The sequence below is a fragment of the Triticum aestivum genome, chromosome 5B, assembly GCF_018294505.1.
Source record: "Triticum aestivum cultivar Chinese Spring chromosome 5B, IWGSC CS RefSeq v2.1, whole genome shotgun sequence".
NCBI classification, from domain to species: domain Eukaryota; kingdom Viridiplantae; phylum Streptophyta; class Magnoliopsida; order Poales; family Poaceae; genus Triticum; species Triticum aestivum.
Window position 1 is genome coordinate 51063313 of NC_057807.1, and position 23977 is coordinate 51087289.

Below are 23977 nucleotides of genomic sequence, written 5' to 3' on the forward strand. Positions count from 1 at the left end.
CGCAAGCTTAGAAAGTAGCAGTGTGCAGAACTCGAAGGTGTCGTACATTTGGTAGTTGATCGGTCAGAGCAAGAAGAAGTTCGACTACATCAACCGCGTTGTCAAACGCTTCCGCTTTTGGTCTATGAGGGCATGTAGACACACTCTCCCCCTCTCGTTGCTATGCATCTCCTAGATAGATCTTGCGTGAGCGTAGAAAATTTCTTAAAATTGCATGCTACATTCCCCAACAAGATGCTCCGCCAGCCGGACATCGGTGGCTCCAGGAGGACCCTCGTCTTCCACCACATGGGCCTCCTCACCCAGGCTAATGGTTGGCTCCCGCGCGGGCCGCCTGATAGATTCGCCGTCGCTGAGCTCGCCTCCCATGGCGCCAGCGCCAGCCTCGAGCAGTTTCTCTCGGAGAAAGCAGAGTGGGAGAAGGTGATGGGCGTGCCGTGCGGACCTCCGCCCCCACGCGGGATGGAGGTGAACCAGGAGACGGTTGCCTTCGGCGGCAGCCTGTGGTGGGTCAATCTCACCTTGGGTGCGGTGTCCGTCGACCCCTTCGCCGACCGACCGGAGATCCGCTTCGTCGAGCTGCCAAGCGGCAGCGTGTTGCCTGTGCGTGCTCACACAGAAGATGATGGAGATCTCAGGCAGGTCGAGGACCGGGGGCTGTTCTTGCGGGAGGTGGCCAAGCACCGGCGCATTAGCATGAGCAAGAGACAGCTGCGCTATGCTAAGGTGACTCCGAACGGGCGATCCTGCTCAGCTCCTTTGCGCTCGACAACGAGTGCAGCTACTGGACGCTGGAGCACCAGGTGGAGCTCAGGCAAGTCTTGGCGGACGGAGGCTACCCGTGGCATGAGAACTTGGCGTAGGCAGTGCTGCAAATCGTCGTCGTTGACCCGCTCAACGCCAATGCCGTCTACCTCAAGGTCGGCGAGCACGTGGTCGTGGTGGACATGCACAACGGCAAGGATCTCGGGGCTGGTTATTATATGCTATTATCATAATTATAACCATTATAAATATGATATTGTATACTGCCATGGCTATACTCTTCTACCGCTGCAAGAATGCGACAAGCTGCTAGTCTTTGTAGGCTAGGCATTTCCTCTACTCTGGCATTTCTGCAGTTCAGTCAACATATATAGCCCCAATCCTTTGATACTCATGCATATTTAGGGTAGTAGAGTGTAAGTCTTGCGAGTACCTTGGATGAGTACTCATGGTTGCTTTCCCCTCTTTTCCCCCACCTGTTTGCTGCGACCAAATGATGGAGTTCGGGAGCAGGAGATTCCAGGAGACTACTACCACGTGAAGATCCCTGTCGGTGTCAAAACCGGCGGATCTCAGGTAGGGGGTCCCGAACTATGCGTCTAGGCGGATGGTAACAGGAGACAAGGGACATGATGTTTTTACCCAGGTTTGGGCCCTCTCGGTGGAGGTAAAACCCTACTCCTGCTTGATTAATATTGATGATATGGGTAGTACAAGAGTAGATCTACCACGAGATCAAAGAGGCTAAACCCTAGAAGCTAGCGTATGGTATGATTGTTTTTCGTCCTACGGACTAAAACCCTCCGGTTTATATAGACACCGGAGAGGGCTAGGGTTACACAGAGTCGGTTACAATGGTAGGAGATCTACCTATCCGTATCACCAAGCTTGCCTTCCACGCCAAGGAAAGTCCCATCCGAACACGGGACGAAGTCTTCAATCTTGTATCTTCATAGTCTAGGAGTCCGGCCAAAGATGATAGTTCGGCTATCCGGACACCCCCTAATCCGGGATTCCCTCAGTAGCCCCCGAACCAGGCTTCAATGACGATGAGTCCGGCGCGTAGATTGTCTTCGGCATTGTGAGGCGGGTTCTTCTCCAAATTCCATACACTTGTCGAATAGTGTCTGGCTTCTTATAAATGCTGTGCTCCTTGGCTTCCACGCCCAATAATGGCCATCTTCCACGTGTCGAACGAATGCGAAAAGCCAGGGTATTTTTACACTTTCCCCCCTAGCTGCGCAAATGAGCCGCCTATAAAAAGAGACGAGGATCTAGATCCGAATCACACCATCCCCCCTCCGCAAGCTTTCATCGGAGCACTTCTGACAAACAATCCATTCCATCATGGACAGTCGACGTGGCTCCTCCTCTCGTGCTCCCAGCCCTCAGCCCGGGGATTGGGAGAGATGCTCGGTCCCGCATAGCAAGCTAGTGATGCTCCAAACCAAGGGATTTCTTCCCCCAGCCTTCATGGTTCTGGTTCGAGCCGGACTTGCCACCTACAAAGGCGGAAAGAAAGCAGAGAGCGTCCCCGATCCTTCCAAAGGAGAGCGGGTATGCTTTGTCTCTTATCTGTTAAGAGGACTCGGATTTCCAATACATCCGTTTCTCCGGGGGCTACTCGAGTTCTATGGCCTCCAGTTGCACCACCTTACGCCTGCCTCCATTCTGCACATCGCGGGCTTCGTGGCCCTTTGTGAGCTGTTCTTGAGCGTCGAGGCTCATTTTGCGCTGTGGAAGAGATTATTCTGCCTCGTACCCCGTTCTCATGAGGGGTCAATATATCAAGTGGGCGGAGCCGAGCTATGGCGCATCGCCGGGACCGGATATCTATCCGGAACCCCGAAGAAGGCGTCCGAAGACTGGCCTTCGGAATGGTTTTATATAGAAGACGCCCCACTACCGGATCCAGTTCGGATTGGCCTCCCGGAGTTCAGTAATGCTTCTCTGAAGAAACGCCTAAGTTGGCGTCCGCGGAGCCCTCAAAGGGAGAATGACAGGGACTACCTTTACCTGATGAGCCGAATAAGATTATTGGCTCATTCCGGACTGACCATGATCGGGGTCATGGCCACATGCATTATGCGGGGGGCGCAGCCGCTCCAGTATAGGGGCCACCCTATGTGGGATTTCAACGGGGAGGATGATGCCACCCGTCATGGCTGTAAGGGGCCGGGATCAGTCGCCGACCTGGTGAAGATCCTGTCCGCCCTGTACAAAGGGGAAAAGGAGGATTTTCTCCGTGTCAGTCCACTGAACAGATTTTCTATGAACAATCCTCGAAGCTGGGTAAGCGGACGTTTCTTTTTGCTTATCCAATTCACATTCCCATAGTTAAGTATCTCATTTTGTGATTTCGACGCAGGAACTGCGCCGGGCCGTAGAAGATATACACAACCCGCCTCCACAACCCGAGGATCCGGAACGGTCCCTCGATCCGGCCTCCGAAGAGGATCCGTACATAAAGGTGGAGCTGATCGATGGGGTGTTCCACCAACTTAGCATCGAAAATGCTTTGGTCGCCATTACGGCCGACAACCCCAGAATATTTCCAGCCTCCCAGGTAACTGTGACCGAAGTCCTGATACCATGACCCATCCGTGCTTATTTCTTATCACCGCATACCGATGGTGTTTCGCAGGGGGTGCCTTTGAGGCGGGAAGCCGAGCCCGCGGCGGCTAGCCAACAAGGGGCATCTCGGCCCAACAGGCAGAAAAGAAGTGCGGCGCGGATCGAGATGTTACCACAACGGTATAGCGCGCCACCGTGTTTCAAAGAAAGATTCCTGGAAGGCATACTAACGCTCGTGATCTTTTCAGGAAAGGGAGCGCTCGCCGGACTGTGTCCGGAGAGGTTGCCAATCGAGCCTCCGTCAGCCAGGCTCCAAAGCCAGGTCCAGAAGGGGAGGTGAACACAAGGCACGTGTCGGATGCTCCTCCAACGGAGGATGCCGACAGGTTGTCCACCACCAAATCCGAGGTGGAGAGTGCCATGAACCATAGGTGCCGCCGGACAGTTCTTCGTGACGCATGTTTCTCCCAAGAGGCATTGAATGCCTTTAATTCGGGAGATGCGCACCTCCGTGCCGCTCAAGATGGTCTAGCCAGGGCCACGGAGCAGTATGTGAAAGACATACGGGTGAGGAATTTTGATAGTTATATATGCCAGTAGCCCCCCAGACTTAAAATAGTTAGAATAACTGATTTAAGGATCATTTGTTATGCAGGATCTTACAGAAAAGAATACCCAACTGTCCCAGGAGCTTCAAGAGTGCAAGGCCCAACTTGAGGCCGCACTAGCCGCCACAGGGGGAGCCACAAAGACCCCCTCCGGTAATATATACTTCGAAAGATAAGTAGTTTGTGAAGTGCGGCGTGTATATAAGTCTGACAATAATATTACAGATGGCGCCGGACTAGATCCGGACAGGCAACAGCTACTGCGCCGGTTAAAGGCCGGCGAGAATGTGCTTACAAGGGTGAGGCAAGAGAAAAATAATCTCCAAGATGCCAACACCCAGCTGGGTGAGGAACTGAAGGATGTTCGAGCCCAGCTGTCTGACTCCGTTAAGGAGAATCAGCGGCTTCGTCGCGGCATTTATAGTAAGTGCTTGAGCGAACTTTTGAAAATAAGAGTTCGGCGAGGAAGTCGATTAACAGAAATATGTCTGTAGGTATGCTCACAGGTCGTCCTGCAGAGGAAATGCCCGGTTCAACGGGTGACCTACTTCCCGAGCTGCTGCAACTGCACGAACGAGTTCGGCAGGTGATGAGAGCCGTCGCCCAGGCCTTGTGGCCATCCATCTCCCTACCCGAAGGCCTTGGAGAGCTTGCCGAGAAGCTTCAGGGAGCACGGCGGCGCTTCCGGCTATGGAAGATATCGGCCTGTCGTCAAGGCGACAGGGAGGCCTGGGCCATGGTGAAGACGCGGTACACGAAGGCTGACCCAAACCACATGGCCGAGGTCGGACCTGTTGGGCCCAATGGGAAGGAGATCCCTGTGAGCTTAGTGTACGACCAAGTAGAGTTGGTCGCAAAGTATTCCCAGCGGGACTGTAAACTAGACAGCCTGTTAGATGGTATTGAAGAGGAATACAATTAGTCAATTTGACTATGAAATTTAAAATGACATGTAAAATGCCTTCTAGCCGGATTGTAGATCGTTTGTCGTAGCAGACCTTTTCGCTTCAACCTCGGGACCTGACGGTCCGGAGTGTGTCCTAATACCCTCGCGGTTATGTAAGAACCGGGGCATGCGTGGAGACTAGGTGTAGGGGTCATGAGTGCTTTATCAGACAAGTGCCCAACTAGTTATGTTATATTACATGGTTAGTAAGAAACATCTTCCAGGGAGAATAGTTCCGTTAGGGGTTCCTTTCCCTGGGAGGCATGCCCTAAAGTGCATGTCCGGACTGCGAAAAAAGCAGAAAAACATCTGGGGGCAGATAAATGAATAAGTAAGTCGTCTTTTAGTTCACCGACCGAAAATTCCCTCAAGAATGCTAGCTTTCGGCTTCACCCAGTCTGAGGTACACATCCGGCTGACCCGGCAGTAACAATCGCAGAGGTGCTCCCTTTACCGCCTAACCGAACAATGGGGAATGTAGGGGTAAGCACAGGAGCCAGGCAACCCAGCTTGGCCAGAACTTAAGTCATATCGATGCATATAATGGTGAATAAAAGGTACATGCAGAAGTGTGACACATGTGTTGGGCATAAAGCATGTATAAATAAGCTTCTGTTAAAGAAGCCCCCAGGTATAATGAGCGCGGGTAGCGCGTCAAGTGTGACGCCCGGATAATTAAGCTACAGTGATCCCCCGCTAATGATGCCACCTCACCTCGGATACTGTTGATAAACTCTAGATAATTCAAAACCGAAACAAATTCAAAATTTAATTATAGGAAAACAATAAAAGTTTTCAAACATTAAAATAAAAATGTTCGGTTTGTACTAAATATTACGTAAATAATTATGGTGTAGAAGACACAGTTTTATAAAATGCATAAATATTTTAAATTGAATTAAAACAGAAGAGAAAATAAATAAAAGAAAGAAAATACAAAAAACAAAAGGAAAGAAAGAGAAAAGGCCTCCTCCCCCCCACTAGGCCACGGCCCAGCAGGCCACCAGGCCGGCCCATCAGCCGCGCCCATATCCCCCACTACCCCTAACCCTAACCCCCACCGACACCTCACTCCCCCCCACGTCGCCACCTCCCCCCCACCCGATCCAGATTGGATCGGGATCGACCCCATCGTCACGGACCGCCGCCTCCGCCCCGCAGGTCCTCCTGCCGTCCTCGTGTCATCGCATCGCCACCGGAGATGGAAGGATCCTCAAGGCCCCGTTGAGGATCTGGGCTACCTCGCCTCCTCCTTGCCATGGCCGGCCCCGAGCGTCGTGCTTGCAGCAGCACCGCCGTCACGGCCACCTCATCGCCGGACCTCCTCGACGGACTGCACACGTCCTCGTCCTCCTCCCCAGCTTGCATCATCGAGCCTCGCCACCCCAGATCCCCTGCAACGGGGGTGAGCAACGAATCCCCCTCCCTCTCTATGTCCCCTTCCCACTGCAACGTCGCAATACCGCTCATTCCCCTATCGGTCACCGCGACCCCGTGCACGCACTGGCCGTGTCCGCGTCACCCCTGGCTGGGGCTCACCGCACCCACAGCCGAGTTCGCTCGCGCCCTGCCTGGACCGCGGCCACCTAGGGCCGCGCCCCGCCTCCTCACCCCGCCTCTTTCCCCCGCGCAGCTCGTCGCTCCCGTCCGTAGCGTCGCCGCGCTTGGAGCTCTGCTCCCACGCCCACGCGCGCCCGCTACACTCTGCCGGCCACCGCCAGCGTCCTCCATGGTCCCGACCGTCCCTGCTTCATCTCCGCGCCCCATTGCGCCCTCCGCCGCTCGACCTCTGCGCGCGGTGACGCCCCGCACCGCCTGGGTCTGGCACCCACAGTCGGCGCCCGTCGCCGTGGCCTCAACCTCCTGGGCGGGTCCCCCGGCGCCATGCGGGTTCGCCCACGCCCCAGCGCCCGTGCCCGCGCCCTGCTCCTCCCCTTTTTGCCATGTCGTGGCCTTCGCCGCTGCCATGCCGGCGAACGCCCCCCCCCCTCGCCGTGGCCCCGACTGGCTGCATCCAGTGCGGGCGCCCGCAACCGCACGCGCCCCTGTGCCCGTTTCGCCCGCCCGCCAAGGCCTTTGGCCTATGACAAACGGGCCCCAGCGCCCAGAACGTTTTAAAAAAAGCAATAAAATAAATTTAATTAATTAATTAATTAATTAAATTAATTAAGTCAATTAATCCTATTTAATTAATCTAATTAACCTGTTAGTTTATCTAAACAGTAATTAGTTTAATCTAAACCCTAATTAACATAATAGTGTATGACAGGTGGGTCCCACTGGACCCACACGTCAGTTTGACCAGTCAACACCTTTGTTGACTGCTGACGTCATGCTGACATCGTGATGACGTCATCAAACACTGTTTTGGATAATGTTGAATTAAATTAATTAAATAAATTCTAAAAATGATTTAAAACTTTAGAAAATCATATAAAATAAACCGTAGCTCTGATGAAAATGCTTTCTACATGAAAGTTGCTCAGAACGATGACACGAATCCAGATACGCAGCATGTTCGTCCGCGACGTGTCCCTAGCATAGTGAACCTACAACATTTCAACTCCGGTTCATTTGACCAAAAACACGAAACACCGGGAATACTTTCCCGGATGTTTCCCCTTTCGCCGGTATCACCTACTACCGCGATTGGGCACACCTAGCATCGTTACTTGTCATGTCATGCATCGATATGCATCTGTTTGCATGGTATTCATTGTTTCTTCCCCCTCTTCTCTCCTGTAGACTTCGAGACGGACGCTGCTGCTGCCCAGTTCGACTACGGAGTTGACGACCCCTCCTTCTTGACAGAGCAATCAGGCAAGCCCCCCCCCCTTGATCACCAGATATCGCCTATTCTTCTCTATACTGCTTGCATTAGAGTAGTGTAGCATGTTACTGTTCGGTTACTCCTATTCTATTGCATAGCCTGTCATTGTTGCTACAGTCATTGCTACCTTACCCGCAATCCTAAATGCTTAGTATAGGATGCTAGTTTATCACCATTGGCCCTACATTCTTGTCAGTCTGCCTTACTATACTATTGGGCCGTGATCACTCGGGAGGTGATCACGGGTATATACTATACATATATACATACTACAGATGGTGACTAAAGTCGTGTCCGCTCGAAGAGTACCCGCGAGTGATTCACGGATTGGGGGCTGAAAGGACCTTTGTCCCAACGGCCCTCTGTGTGGATCTTTGTGGCGGAGAGACAGGGCAGGTTGAGACCACCTAGGCGAGAGGTGGGCATGGCCCTGGTCGGCGTCCGCGGTTGCTTCATAATAACACGCTTAACGAGATCTTGGTATTTGATCTGAGTCTGGCCATTTGGTCTATACGCACTAACCAACTACGTGGGAAAGATATGGGCACTCGATGTCGTGGTATCAGCCGAAGCCTTCTAGACGTCAGCGACTGAGCGGCGCGTGCCAGATTGGAACGTAAGCCTGCTCTTTTATTAAGGGGGCTAGTTCTGCTTTCGGCCGCCCTCGCAATGTGCAGGTGTGCAATGGGCGATGGGCCCAGACCCCTGCGCCATAGGAGTTAGACCGGTGTGCTGACCTCTCTGTTAGGCCTAGGTGGGGCTGTGACGTGTTGATCTTCCGAGGCTGGGCATGACCCAGGAAAGTGTGTCCGGCCAAATGGGATCGAGCGTGTTGGGTTATGTGGTGCACCCCTGCAGGGAAGTTTATCTATTCGAATAGCCGTGTCCCTCGGTAAAAGGACGACCCGGAGTTGTACCTTGACCTTATGACAACTAGAACCGGATACTTAATAAACACACCCTTCCAAGTTCCACAGACAACCCGGCGATCGCTTTTCCACAGGGCGACGAGGGGAGGATCGCCGGGTAGAATTATGCTATGCGATGCTACTGGAGATGCTACTTGGAGATGCTACTTGGAGGACTTCAATCTACTCTCTTCTACATGCTGCAAGACGGAGGCTGCCAGAAGCGTAGTCTTCAATAGGACTAGCTATCCCCCTCTTATTCTGGCATTCTGCAGTTCAGTCCACTGATATGGCCTCCTTACACATATAGCCATGCATATGTAGTGTAGTTCCTTGCTTGCGAGTACTTTGGATGAGTACTCACGGTTGCTTTCGCCCCCCTTTTCCCCCTTTCCTTTCTTTCTGGTTGTCGCAACCAGATGCTGGAGTCCAGGAGCCAGACGCCACCGTCGACGACGACCCCTACTACACTGGAGGTGCCTACTACTACGTGCAGCCCGCTACGACGACCAGGAGTAGTTAGGAGAATCCCAGGCAGGAGGCATGCACCTCTTTCGATCTGTATCCCAGTTTGTGCTAGCCTTCTTAAGGCAAACTTGTTTAACTTATGTCTATACTCAGATATTGTTGCTTCCGCTGACTCGTCTATGATCGAGCACTTGTATTCGAGCCCTCGAGGCCCCTGGCTTGTATTATGATGCTTTTATGACTTATTTATGTTTTAGAGTTATGTTTTGATATCTTCCCGTGAGTCCTTGATCTTGATCGTACACATTTGCGTGCATGATTAGTGTATGATTGAATCGGGGGCATCACAAGTTGGTATCAGAGCCGACTGCCTGTAGGAATCCCCCTTTCCAACTCCTTGGCCGAAGTTGAGTCTAGACATTGCTAAACTTTACTAACATGGCTGTGTGGCTTACGGGCCCACGTCGCCATTGGGTAGTATTATGATCTTTTATTCCTCGACCTTTACTCCGGGACTCTGATCTCTCTTCTATTCGGGTGAAATGATTTTACTAACTCTGACTCTAGGTTCTCGTAACTACTTCCTCCCGAAAAGCCCTCACTCCAGATGATTGCTTGGTGCACCGAAGGATTTCGAAGATACTCTCCGATGTTCTCGAGACTTTGTGCTCGTTGCTCTTGCAATTACCTACCACTGATTTATCCCTATGGATAAATACTTACACCCGTCGTTCTTAATTTTATTCCAAGTGATCTTGTTAATACAAGATGCCCCGAAGCGCTCTCCGTTGTTCCAAGAATCCTTTGAGCTTACTGCTTTACAGTTCTTGCCTCATGAATACCCTTACGGATAATTCCTCGCACTTATCGAGTATCTGCTCTTTCCCAGTTGTTCATGTGTTTCACAAAAGATTTTGAAATACCATTCGATCTTCCAAAAATCCCGAGCATCCTCTTGCTCTTGATATTCTTGCTTGCTTGCATTATGGTTAATCCCATAAGTCTCGTAATCTTATTGGCATCTCTTGTCATTATGATTTTGATCCTATGGATTCAACATGAGTGCGAATGCACGCAATCATCGGTTGATCCTTTTAAATTATCTTTCTGGCTTAGATGTCATTTTAAACATGAGATGGATCTCGACCGATCAAATTGCCATCGATTGTACCCCTAAGACTACTCAACTTATCCATCCCTATTCAGAGCATTGCTTCTGATCCCTTCTCTTGGAATTCATAATTCCTTTTCATTTGAGCTTTGAATTAGTCGATTGTTTCTATAATAGGATGACTATGCATTCTTTTTCCTTCTGATTGAGTATCAATACTCACATCAGATTCCTTGTGGTCCGCGAGACCAATTGCTTGGTTATTATCCGACAATGTCCTCCATATCCAATAACCTTGTCAGTTCTTCCCCTGATATATAATGACTTTGGTAAATTGTATCCTCTGCTTTTGTCAACCATGCTCTGCTCTTGTGCTGGTGATTTTACTCCGAAGTTTGTGGTATATATTCCTAGATGCCCCGATGGGTTGAACCAATGCCTTCCCTAACCTGTGTGAACCCGAAAGATTTCACGGGCCATACTTATTTGGTATTGCACCAGGTAAAACGTTCAACAACTAATGTCATTTTCGAAATACGAGAGGTGAATGGAAGGTTATGCATTGAGGAAGTGGGAGTCGACCTTGAACCTTTGTGTTCATGCCCATGGACACGATGTAGATCCTATCATGGAAGCTTCTTGTAATAATAACTATTTCCTTGATATAATATCCTTTGGTATCGGTGAATTGATCCTTTGCAATCGTGGTTCCGACCATATGTTCTTCTTTGATCCCATTTCTCGGGCAAGTTTAAGCACTTGTCTTCTGTGGATCAATACACATGTCCAACCATTACTTTGGTCTGTCCTCGAGTATTACCCCCTAGTATCTCGAGATTGTCACGGAATTGCATAACTTCTTATGAGTTCTCCATCATGTACTACATTCTCATTGATACCAATTTTTCACGTGCTTCGAGTTATTAAACACTCAAGGACATCGATAACTGAATCGAGTCCGCATCGCGATTAGACAACTCTTAGTAATCTTCTTTGCTTACGAGTTTGTACTCGATCACGTCATCCCTAGCCTGATCGGCTATATCATTACCATGCTAAATTTTAACCGTACTACCTGGTCCTTCTTTCTGGAGCACAATTTTCGATGATGAACTAACCTTACGTCAATCCTCCTCGTCATATCATTTCGCCTTGAACAAGCTTGGTTTCGAGCTTGTGTCATACCCTTGGTTCCAATAACCTTTCGCTTCATCATTCCTTTGACTTGATGTCGTCGCCGATCGATTACATCTTCATGAACTCTCGCGACAAATGTGTCGTGAATATCATCAACATTCTGAGTTCTTCCAAGAGATATATCGAATTTTGGCAAGAAATACCATCCTTGCCCTCGATGATTTGTGTTGTTATCGACCACTTTATTGCCTTCCCTCCAACACAAACTTGTTTGTGTTCTGTGTTATACCTTGAGTTCCTTGCTATCCAGCATTTGTTCTTCTTTACCTTGGAGTATTACCATCTTTTATGTTAAGAATGTCATGAGGATTACTCCACCTCTTAAGAATTCTTGGTATAGTGATACTTCTCACCATCACCATTCTTTCTTGGTCCCCGTGTTGATTCCCACAAGTGAACGGTGTTGTTTGGATTCTTTCCTTCTAGCAACCCTATTGCTTTGAAGTGAATGGCCGATAGTTTCATTCTAAGTCTTTTGGTTATCAAATCACCATTCTAACATTGATCGTGCTACTTAGTCCCTACTTCTAGGTGCACTTTCGATCAATTATTAATTGTGGATGTTTTTCCTCGAGCATACATCATTGTATCATTTGATCTGACTAATGTTATCTCCTTGTTCACATAATTGTGGAAATCCATCTTTTTTGGAAATCTCAATGAATTGTCGCTGAGTTCATTGGCCACCTTCCCATTCTCTCCTTGGTTTAATGATGAACTCTTGTCTCGGAACCCACTTCCATAGTTCATTTTCCGAGAATCTCACATTGTCATCTCGTCAATTGGTGTCACACCTTCTCTTCCCAGGCATCCTAAGTCTGAGGTATCCTGACACCAATCAGATCTAAATCTCGGTCGGATATGATGGTTGGAACATATTTTCAAAAGTTATAACATTGGTATTTAGAATAGCCCGGTAAGGTGATGTCATACCTAGCACAGCTGGCCGGAGGACCCATTGTTAAGTTCTTCCTTTTTAGCAAGGTTAACCATTCTTCCATGAGGAAATTGCAAGGCTTATTCTATAAGATGTTCCTGATGGATCCTTTTTGTTTCCAAAGTTTGATCTTCACCTGCTGACCATGTCAATGCTATCTGGAAGCATGTCTATGGTACTCCGATTTTCAACAGAAACATTTGAAACCCAATGCTAAATGTTTCCTGCTAAATTATCCAAACACCGCTGTATGGGTAATTTCATGAAAATTCTCTCCCCTACCTAAAGAGTTTACTACATTATATCCTGTCATGGATATCATGCTCTGCTCGTCCTTCTGGAGGATATACCTTTGAAATATGTGTTTAAACACATTTTCCTTTCCATTGTTCTGCTTAATCTGATAATCATAGTTTTCTTTCCATTTGTTGGGTTAACATTTCTTCTGATCTATATGATCTAAGCAGTAATATTCTCCTGCTTAGGTAAACACCTCGGTTTACAATTATGTCAGCAAGACCCTGTTACTATTGTTGATGACATTCTGGTAGCCACCGATGGATGAGAACTTTGCCTATTGGTCCGCCTCGTTCAACGAGCTGGAAAATGGTTCTCTTCGTCCCTCGCCCTTGGTACCAATGGTTGTTGCCGACATAATCGATAGACTATCCTCTGACATGCCTTGCTTACATGACCATGCAAGACGTCATCCCCTTCCTACTTTTAACCCACATGGTGGGCCCATAACCCACAGTTCCACAGGATCGAAACCTGACTCTCCTGTACACCCTGTTGTCAAAGTTATTCCTCACGCTTGACTTAGTATGTAATTCACGGGCCACCTTCCTAGTGATCTATTCTGGTAACAAACGCAATACTTAATCTCATTGCTCTGGACCCCTATTGCACTTTGTTCAGGCGTCAAACAATTGCCTACCCGCGTGAAACTTCTCAGGGTACCTCCTTACTTTACTCTCCATATTTTCTTAAGTTTCAGTTCGAGAGTTACTCTCCGCCTCCGTCCCTGATGTTATCGACCAGATAGTCAACCTTGTAGAGGTTCGTTCTCCCGGAATACCTTCCTTATTCTTTCGTAAATACGATGGAACCCCTGAAGAAAGCATGCCGACTTCATCTTGATGACTTGAAGTAGAAAAATGAAGGCATCAATAAAATGGATCGACCACTTCGAGAAGAGCAACCAAGACCGAGAAGATTCGTTAGAATTTCGTAACCAGACTTTTCCCCCGTTTTCCACCTCTTAAATCTCGGGACGAGATTTCTTGTAGTGGTGGAGAATTGTGACGCCCGGATAATTAAGCTACAGTGATCCCCCGCTAATGATGCCACGTCACCTCGGTTACTGTTTGTCACACCCTGATTTTCATGGCACAACACTTAAGATGATAAATCATGATAAAATGTGGTTTGACAAAAACTTCTGAGTGTTTTGGACTTTGCTTGATTGGATTTTTGTCTGCTGTTTGAAAGTGCTCTAAAAATCAAATAAATCCTCCAACTTCTATACTTCATCTCCTTGCTCCAAAAACCTTTCCCAATGATCATGCCATGTGTATAGGACATAAAAATAATTTCTTGCAAAAATAATTTGGCCAAATAATATTTTAAAAAATTAGTTTTTCAAAAACCCCTGAATTGAGGTTTGCACTGCAAGTACTTAATTAAGGGAAGTAAAAATCTTTCCAAAAATATATTTGGCTCCTATTAGATATAGGATACCCATAAACCACAAAAATATAATTTTAAAAGTTATTTTCCTATTTTATTTAAAATCTTTTTCTTAAGGCCAGAAATGGTCTTTAATAGGGAAAAATTATTTTATTGTTTTAAAAATATTTGACAAATTTTAGGGAAACTCATAGGACATATATTGTCCATATATAAGAGTTTCAACACATGGTCATGTTCAAAATATTGGTCAAATCCCACAAAAACCCTTTCTGGATATTTCAAGATTTTGAAATATTTACAAAGGAAATATTCTCCAAAAATTCCAAGAAAATTCTAGCATGTCACATATGACATGTTTGATGATCCTAACAAGTATCATGTCATGGAGAATAGCATAACTCCATGAAATCCCCTCAAAACCATTTCTGTCCATTTTGAAGTTTGAGCAACTTTACATTGCCAAACATGTCCAAATTTTCTTAAACCTTGTGAACATGCTCCAATGGTCTAATAATTCATCTAGACCAAATGGCATAGGTTGGAGAAAATGTTATATTGATCAAAGTGCCCCAAAACCCTTCCTGTCCAGAACCAAATTTGGACAACTCTATATTGGAAACTTTCTTCTTTTGATCTCAACTTTTGTGGACATGTTCACATGACCAAATGAGGTCACTACACCAAGTGGTGCATCAAGGAGAATTGATTTGAATGACTAAATCTTGGTAAAGCCATTTCTGCTAATTTCTAGGGTTTACCAAAGTTACAATGGCAACTTTTCCCAAATGAGCTCAAATTTGGTGGCACAGCCTATTTCTAAGTGTCATCCCATCCTGTTAATTCTCATGCCAAATGGAATCCTTTTCCTTGCCCAAACAAGCAACAAACACCTTCTGCAAAATTTCCTAAACCACCTTTTTGACCACTTGCACTAATCTCCATGACCCTATATTTTTACCATAGCCCCTCCTAGACCTCCTCTACCTCCAGTAACAATGGCTGCATTTTAGCTCAATTATTTGGTGGTGAAACCCTCACTTTCTCTCTCTGGATAGCCTCTTTCTCTCTCTCCATCAACCTCTCTCCTCTCCTACTAGATCTCCAGGGCATCCAATGCCTCTCCACCCTTCTTTACTACCCCCAAGCACTACCAGACATCAGTGGCTGCGCCCACATTGCCAAAAAAATGCCATGCCGGCCATTTGCATGCTCTGGAGCACGCTACAGTGCACTCCCGCACTGTAGCCGCCCCCTGCCAACCGCCTCCGGCCACCTCGTGCCTCCCCAGCGTGTCTCATGAGGCCGCCTCGGCGTCTGGGACACGGAAAGCTGACGGCCCCCTATTAAACCTCTCCCCTCTCTCCTCCATGGAGCTCGCCCGAGTGCGCCGTAGGCCGCGTCCACGGTGCACCACGGCCCCTCTATTTAGAGGCCCTCCCGAGCTCTCCTACAGCTTCTTTCCGCTCTCCCTCTTCCCCAGCAATCTCCCAGACAACATCCCTCTCCCCCTAGTGCTCTCCTGCCCTCTCCATGGCCGGAGTGCCACCGCGGACCGCCGCTCAGATTCGGGCACCACAACCCCTCTCTCTTCACCCTACCCACTCCAGTACTCCCTCACCACCACCACGAAGCCCCCCATCGCCTCCATTCTTCCTCGGGACGCCCCTGCGCTCGAAGCCGGAAATGGCCGACACCATCCTCCGCTGTGGTCGTGGCCCCACTCGCCTTCGTCCTCTGTCGGATGTGCTAACAGGGGGGAGAAGGCGTGGCGCAGTCCCCCGAGCTCGCCGGTGCGCCGGGCACCCGCAGCAGCGCCCCTGGTCGTCGGGGACGAGCTCGGCCTCGCCCCTTTGTTCCTGCGGCACGGGAGGCCGCGCGAGGAAGAAGAAGGCCGGCCGGTGGACCGGCGACCCCACCGGTCAGCCTCTGCCGACGTGTCCAGCCGGACCCACTCAGGTTAAGTGGAGGCGAGATCTGCGGGAACCGCCTTCCCGGCAGGGAAGCGTACTCCCGTAACACGCCTTCGGCGTCGCCCTGTCGCCCGCGTGGCCGAGCCGCTGGGCCGGGCCAGTGCGCTGCGGCGCTATGCTGCGCTCGGTGCGCGGTATAGGTATAACCCCCCCCACTTCCTTTGTCTTTTCCTTTTTACAGAAACTTGTAAAATCTCTCAAATATTCATATTAACTCCAAATTTGATGATTCAAATTTCTAGTAGTTCCTAAAATCATTCCCTATCACATGGTGCTATTTGCACATTTTTCCAGAATCATTTCCTTCACAAATATTTATCAAATCCTGTTTTTCCATTTCTGTGATGAACTTTAGAAAATCACAGGGAGCTCAAAATTGATCCAAATGCCATGATTCAAATTCCTAAATGCTTATAAGTTCAAAACTTAGTTTTTGAACATTTTTACTAATACTTTCTGTATCACCTCAAATAATGGTCTATTTCTTTATATATAGCCAACTTTGCAAATTCATAGGAAAATCATCTCAACTCAAAATCCAGTGAAACTAATTCCTAGATGCTTCTAAAATCATCCTTTGTTAAATGGGTGCCCTTTCTCATTTTTCCAAAATATATTTCTGTACACTTCTTAAAAATCCATAAACCCCTTGATTCCATCATATTGAAATGTTCAGAGATGTCCATTGATCAAATCCTTATGAAACCACTTTGGTCATCCCTCATATGACCAGAGGTATCCCAGAAAAGTCCAACTCATATTTTTAGAGCACTTTTATTTCCTGCCTTGTTGTGTTGCTTATTATGGTTGTTTTCAACGATAGTTGACGAAGTAGACGAAATGCTCGGAGTTGGACCAGAGATATTGAAGACCTCGAAGACCTTGTTAAAACAGGCAAGCAGCCCTTTGACCATGTCTATGAAACCCTTTTTATGCATGTCATATAGCACCATATTGTTGTTGCAATGGAATCATGATGAGGTGGTAACAACCTTGATGGTTTGCCACCGTACTTCCTCGTTGATACTTGCATTGTGCATGACCCTACCTTCTTATGAGGGTTATGCCGGTGGGAGTAGATAGGATGCTAAAGTAGTGCTACGCAAAAAGGGACGGGAATATGCATGGTGATGGAGACAAAGTATTTTCAAAGGACTTTTCGAAAACCCCGTCGGGTGCCACTTATGCCCGAGGGAGATGATGAGATGGGTAACCACTTGATGACAAAGTGGTATACCGAGGCAGGTGTGTGTTGTTTTCAAAATGGATTGGTCGAAGTTGCGACCGTTATTCCAACCTTACATGCGCAACCACTCTACCCTTATATGGGAAAGGGCATTATTGATTACCTAGAACAATACTAGCTTGGAGCCCGCATTACTAGTGACGGGAGAGTTGTTGGTGCGCTCTCTTGGGACGGGGTCGTGCCAGGTAGGGCGGCCATGACCATTTTTATGGGGCACGGGACACACTGTTGGTACCCCATGCCAGTGGTATGTGATAAATATGGGAGAAAGGCTCCACGAAAATGTTATGTGAAATGTTGGGCACGGGGGTCACTGCCAATCGAGTGGACTCCATGTTAGTGTCGTCTAGGGAAAGGTAGTGATCGGGTGCTTACCCCGGGTACTTGAGGTACTGCGGGTCGTGGCTGACACGGAAGTTCCCCAGATCTTGTGGGTACAGTGTGCAACCTCTGCAGAGTGTAAAACTATTCGAATATCCGTGTCCACGGTCAAGGACAGTTGGGTAACCGCTCTTGGGCTACATCCACTTGTTTACAAACCAAGTGTGTGTGTTGATAAAAATGACTTGGGTCAAGTCAAGGGACTTGACATGATTGAGATGGGTTGGTGCCCACTCTATTTATGTTAGATGGGTTGGTGCCCACTCTATTTATGTTGATACATGTAACCTGTCCTCATGTTACTTGAATTCTTTTGATGCATGCCTTACAAAGTTGTTGAACATGTCATTGCACTCAAAACTAGCTTTCTGCAAAAATTTACCTATATCAAGCATTGTTGTACCTTGAACCAAAACATGGGTTGCTTGCGAGTACATTCAAAGTACTCATTGGCTTGCCACTGGTTATTTTATTGGTCAGGCATGAAAGAACATGATGTGATGAAGAACACTTCGGTGACGAACATGTGAGCTAGGACGCTTCCCAGTCAGAATGCATGTAGGGTTAAGGCAGATGGCATGGGTCCAAGTTGTTATTGAAGATTATCCGCTGCGATGATACACTCAAGACTTGACCATAATGGTCCTACTTGTGTAATACGGTATGTATGGATGTAAGACTCTTGTTATTCAGCTTCTGTGTGTTCAGTGAGCATTGATCTCTGGGATCACTGTACACGTGCATTCGGTGATCACGACTTATGAGTCGGGGTCCCCACACTGTTGATAAACTCTAGATAATTCAAAACCGAAACAAATTCAAAATTTAATTATAGGAAAACAATAAAAGTTTTCAAATATTAAAATAAAAATGTTCGGTTTGTACTAAATATTACATAAATAATTATGGTGTAGAAGACACAGTTTTATAAAATGCATTAATATTTTAAATTGAATTAAAACAGAAGAGAAAATAAATAAAAGAAAGAAAATACAAAAAAACAAAAGGAAAGAAAGAGAAAAGGCCTCCTCCCCCACCACTGGGCCATGGCCCAACAGGCCACCAGGCCGGCCCATCAGCCGCGCCCATATCCCCCACTACCCCTAACCCTAACCCCCACCGACACCCCACTCCTCCCCCACGTCGCCACCTCCCCCCTCTCGATCCAGATTGGATCGGGATCGACCCCATCGTCATGGACCGCCGCCTCCGCCCCGCAGGTCCTCCTGCCGTCCTCATGTCGTCGCCTCACCACCGGAGATGGAAGGATCCTCAAGGCCCCGTTGAGGATCTGGGCTACCTCGCCTCCTCCTTGCCAGGGCCGGCCCCGAGCGTCGTGCCTGCAGTAGCACCGCCGTCGCGGCCACCTCATCGCCGGACCTCCTCGACGGACTGCACATGTCCTCGTCCTCCTCCCCAGCTTGCATCATTGAGCCTCGCCGCCCCAGATCCCCTGCAACGGGGGTGAGAAACAAATCCCCCTCCCTCTCTATGTCCCCTTCCCACTGCAACGTCGCAATACCGCTCATTCCCCTATCGGTTACCGCGACCCCGTGCACGCACCGGCCGTGCCCGCGTCACCCCTGGCTGGGGCTCACCGCACCCACAGCCGAGTTCGCTCGCGCCCTGCCTGGACCGCGGCCACCTAGGGCCGCGCCCCGCCTCCTCACCCCGCCTCTTTCCCCCGCGCAGCTCATCGCTCCCGTCCGTAGCGCCGCCGCACTTGGAGCTCTGCTCCCACGCCCACGCGCGCCCGCTACACTCTACCGGCCACCGCCAGCGTCCTCCACAGTCCCGACCGTCCCTGCTTCGTCTCCGCGCCCCGTTGCGCCCTCCGCCGCTCGGCCTCTGCCCGCGGTGACGCCCCGCACCGCCCGGGTCCGGCACCCACAGTCGGCGCCCGTCGCCGCGGCCTCAACCTCCTGGGCGGGCTCCCTTGACGCCATGCGGGTTCACCCACGCCCAGGCGCCCGTGCCCGCGCCCTGCTCCTCCCCTTTTTGCCATGTCGTGGCCTTCGCCGCTGCCACGCCGGCGAACGCCCCCCCTCGCCGTGGCCCCCAGTGCGGGCGCCCGCAACCGCACACGCCCCTGTGCCCGTTTCGCCCGCCCGCTAAGGCCTCTGGCCTATGACAAACGGGCCCCAACGCCCCAGAACGTTTTAAAAAAAGTAATAAAAATAAATTTAATTAATCAATTAATTAATTAAGTCAATTAATCCTATTTAATTAATCTAATTAACATGTTAGTTTATCTAAACAGTAATTAGTTTAATCTAAACCCTAATTAACCTAATAGTGTATGACAGGTGGGTCCCACTGGACCCACACGTCAGTTTGACCAGTCAACACCTCTGTTGACTCCTGATGTCATGCTGACATCATGATGACATCATCAAACACTGTTTTGGATAATGTTGAATTAAATTAATTAAATAAATTCTAAAAATGATTTAAACTTTAGAAAATCATATAAAATAAACCGTAGCTCCGATGAAAATGCTTTCTACACGAAAGTTGCTCAGAATGACGGCACGAATCCAGATATGCAGCCCGTTCATCCGCCACGCGTCCCTAGCATAGTGAACCTGCAACATTTCACCTCCGGTTCATTTGATCGAAAACACGAAACACCGGGAATACTTTCCCGGATGTTTCCCCTTTCGCCGGTATCACCTACTACCGCGATTGGGCACACCTAGCATCGTTACTTGTCATGTCATGCATCGATATGCATCTGTTTGCATTGTATTCATTGTTTCTTCCCCCTCTTCTCTCGGTAGACTTCAAGACCGACGCTGCTGCTGCCCAGTTCGACTACGGAGTTGACGACCCCTCCTTGCCAGAGCAATCAGGCAAGCCCCCCCCCCCTTGATCACCAGATATTGCCTATTCTTCTCTATACTGCTTGCATTAGAGTAGTGTAGCATGTTACTGTTCGGTTACTCCTATTCTGTTGCATAGCCTGTCATTGTTGCTACAGTCATTGCTACCTTACCCGCAATCCTAAATGCTTAGTATAGGATGCTAGTTTATCACCATTGGCCCTACATTCTTGTCAGTCTGCCTTGCTATACTATTGGGCTGTGATCACTCGGGAGGTGATCACGGGTATATACTATACATATATACATACTACAGATGGTGACTAAAGTCGAGTCCGCTCGAAGAGTACCCGCGAGTGATTGACGGATTGGGGGTTGAAAGGACCTTTGTCCCGACGGCCCTCTGTGTGGATCTTTGTGGCGGAGCGACAGGGCAGGTTGAGACCACCTAGGCGAGAGGTGGGCATGGCCCTGGTCGGCATCCGCGGTTGCTTCATAATAACACGCTTAACGAGATCTTGGTATTTGATCTGAGTCTGGCCATTTGGTCTATACGCACTAACCAACTACGTGGGAAAGATATGGGCACTCGATGTCGTGGTATCAGCCGAAGCCTTCTAGACGTCAGCGACTGAGCGGCGCGCGCCGGATTGGAACATGAGCCTGCTCTTGTATTAAGGGGGCTAGTTCTACGTTCGGCCGCCCTCGCAACGTGCAGGTGTGCAATGGGCGATGGGCCCAGACCCCTGCGCCATAGGAGTTAGACCGGCGTGCTGACCTCTCTGTTAGGCCTAGGTGGGGCTACGACGTGTTGATCTTCCGAGGCCGGGCATGACCCGGCAAAGTGTGTCCGGCCAAATGGGATCGAGCGTGTTGGGTTATGTGGTGCACCCCTGCAGGGAAGTTTATCTATTCGAATAGCCGTGTCCCTCGGTAAAAGGATGACCCGGAGTTGTACCTTGACCTTATGACAACTAGAACCGGATACTTAATAAAACACACCCTTCCAAGTTCTACAGACAACCCGGTGATCGCTTTTCCATAGGGCGACGAGGGGAGGATCGCCGGGTAGGATTATGCTATGCGATGCTACTGGAGATGCTACTTGGAGGACTTCAATCTACTCTCTTCTACATGCTGCAAGATGGAGGCTGCCAGAAGCATAGTATTTGATAGGACTAGCTATCCCCCTCTTATTCTGGCATTATGCAGTTCAGTCCACTGATATGGCCTCCTTACACATATACCCATGCATATGTAGTGTAGTTCCTTGCTTGCGAGTACTTTGGATGAGTACTCACGGTTGCTTTCTCCCCCCTTTTCCCCCTTTCCTTTCTTTCTGGTTGTTGCAACCAGATGCTGGAGTCCAGGAGCTAGACGCCACCGTCGACGACAACCCCTATTACATTGGAGGTGCCTACTACTACGTGCAGCCCGCTGACGACGACCAGGAGTAGTTAGGAGAATCCCAGGCAGGAGGCCGGCGCCTCTTTCGATCTGTATCCCAGTTTGTGCTAGCCTTCTTAAGGCAAACTTGTTTAACTTATGTTTGTACTCAGATATTGTTGCTTCCGCTGACTCGTCTATCATCGAGCACTTGTATTCGAGCCCTCGAGGCCCCTGGCTTGTATTATGATGCTTGTATGACTTATTTATGTTTTAGAGTTATGTTGTGATATCTTCCCGTGAGTCCTTGATCTTGATCGTACACATTTGCGTGCATGATTAGTGTACGATTGAATCGGGGGCGTCACATCAAGTGTGTGCGAACAATGCGCAAACGAGCCTACGAAGGCTTCAAGAAAAAGGAGGGAGAAGGAGAGAAATAAAGGACAGTTAAAGTATAAAATATAGACGGAGTAAGGAGACGAACTCAGAGTCTGGTGCTAGGCGTAGAATCTTCGGAGACGGGCTGTGTTCCATGGGTTCGGCTCAAGTCGGTTATCCGATGCGTTCCGCAGACGGTACGCTCCACCGGTTAGGACTAGGTCGATGATGAAGGGACCATCGCATTTGGGCTTGAGTTTGTCCTTTTTCTTGTTCGGCAGGCGTAGAACTAACTCGCCAACATTGTAAGCTTTGGCCCGTACTTCTCTGCTTTGGTATCTTCGAGCCTGCTATTGATAGAATGCGGAACGAGCTTTTGCCACGTCGCGCTCCTCCTCCAACGCGTCCAAACTGTCCTGCCGATCGAGCTCGGCTTCTCTTTCTTCATACATGCGCATGCGAGGTGAGTCATGAATTATGTCGCAGGGCAAAACTGCCTCTACTCCGTACACCATAAAAATGGTGTGAATCCGGTAGTGCGATTCAGCGTGGTCCGCAGCCCCCAGAGTACGGAGTCGAGCTCCTCTGCCTAGTGCGTATTAGATTCCTTGAGGGACCACACTAGTATGGGTTTAATGCCGCTCATGATTAGACCATTTGCTCGCTCGACTTGACCGTTAGTTTGAGGGTGATAGACTGAAGCGTAGTCGAGCTTGATGCCCATGTTTTTGCACCAGAGTTTAACCTCATCGGCCATGAAGTTCGTGCCGTTATCAGTGATGATGCTATGGGGGACGCCGTAACAGTGTACTACCCCTGATATGAAGTCTATCACGGGTCCGGATTCGGCTGTCTTAACTGGCTTGGCCTTTATCCATTTGGTGAATTTATCCACCATGACCAATAGGTATTTTTGCTTGTGGGTTCCTCCTTTAAGGGGTCCAACCATGTCAAGCCCCCAGACCGCGAACGGCTAGGTGATGGGTATAGTTTTGAGGACGGTGGGTGGCATGTGGCTTTGATTAGCAAAGAGCTGGCAACCGACGCATCGTTGGACTAAGTCCTGAGCGGCGTGGCGCCCACCGAGTCCGGCATGAATTTCAGCCAGAAGATTTTGCCCTTCCTCTTCGGAGATACACCTTTGAAGGACTCCGGTTGTGCTTTTCTTATAAAGCTCTCCCTCATGGACCTTATAGGCTTTAGATCATCGTACTATGCAGCGGGCCTCATTTTGGTCCTCAGGAAGTTCCTGTCTAGTTAAGTAGGCTAGGAATGGTTCCGTCCACGGGGCAATGACTGCCATTATTTCGTGGGCTGAATGTGTTATTTCATTGGCAGAACCGCCGATTGTGTCAGAATGTTCGGGGTTGGGTGGTGCGGTTGGGTCCGGATTGTTGTTTTCGGACTCCCCTTCCCATAGTACGGATGGCTTGAACAGCCGCTCTAGGAAGATATTGGGAGGGACGGCATCGCGCTTTATGCCAATGCATGCCAATACGTTCGCCGCCTGGTTATTATCCCAGGCTATATGGTGAAATTCGAGCCCTTCAAACCGAGCTGACATTTTTAGGATGGCGTTACGGTAAGCTGCCATTTTCGGATCCTTGGCGTCGAAGTCTCCATTTATTTGGGATATCGCGAGGTTCAAATCCCTGCGCACCTCTAGGCGTTTAATGCCCATGGAGACCGCCATCCGGAGGCCATGTAGAAGGGCCTCGTATTCGGCTGCGTTGTTGGAGTCCGTGTACATTATCT

At 49.0% G+C, this 23977-nt stretch overlaps 1 pseudogene; it reads left to right on the forward strand.

Annotated features, from left to right (window-relative positions):
* Window positions 1-234: 234 nt before the first annotated feature.
* On the forward strand, window positions 235-998 carry LOC123114621 (uncharacterized; annotated as a pseudogene).
* Window positions 999-23977: the final 22979 nt, after the last annotated feature.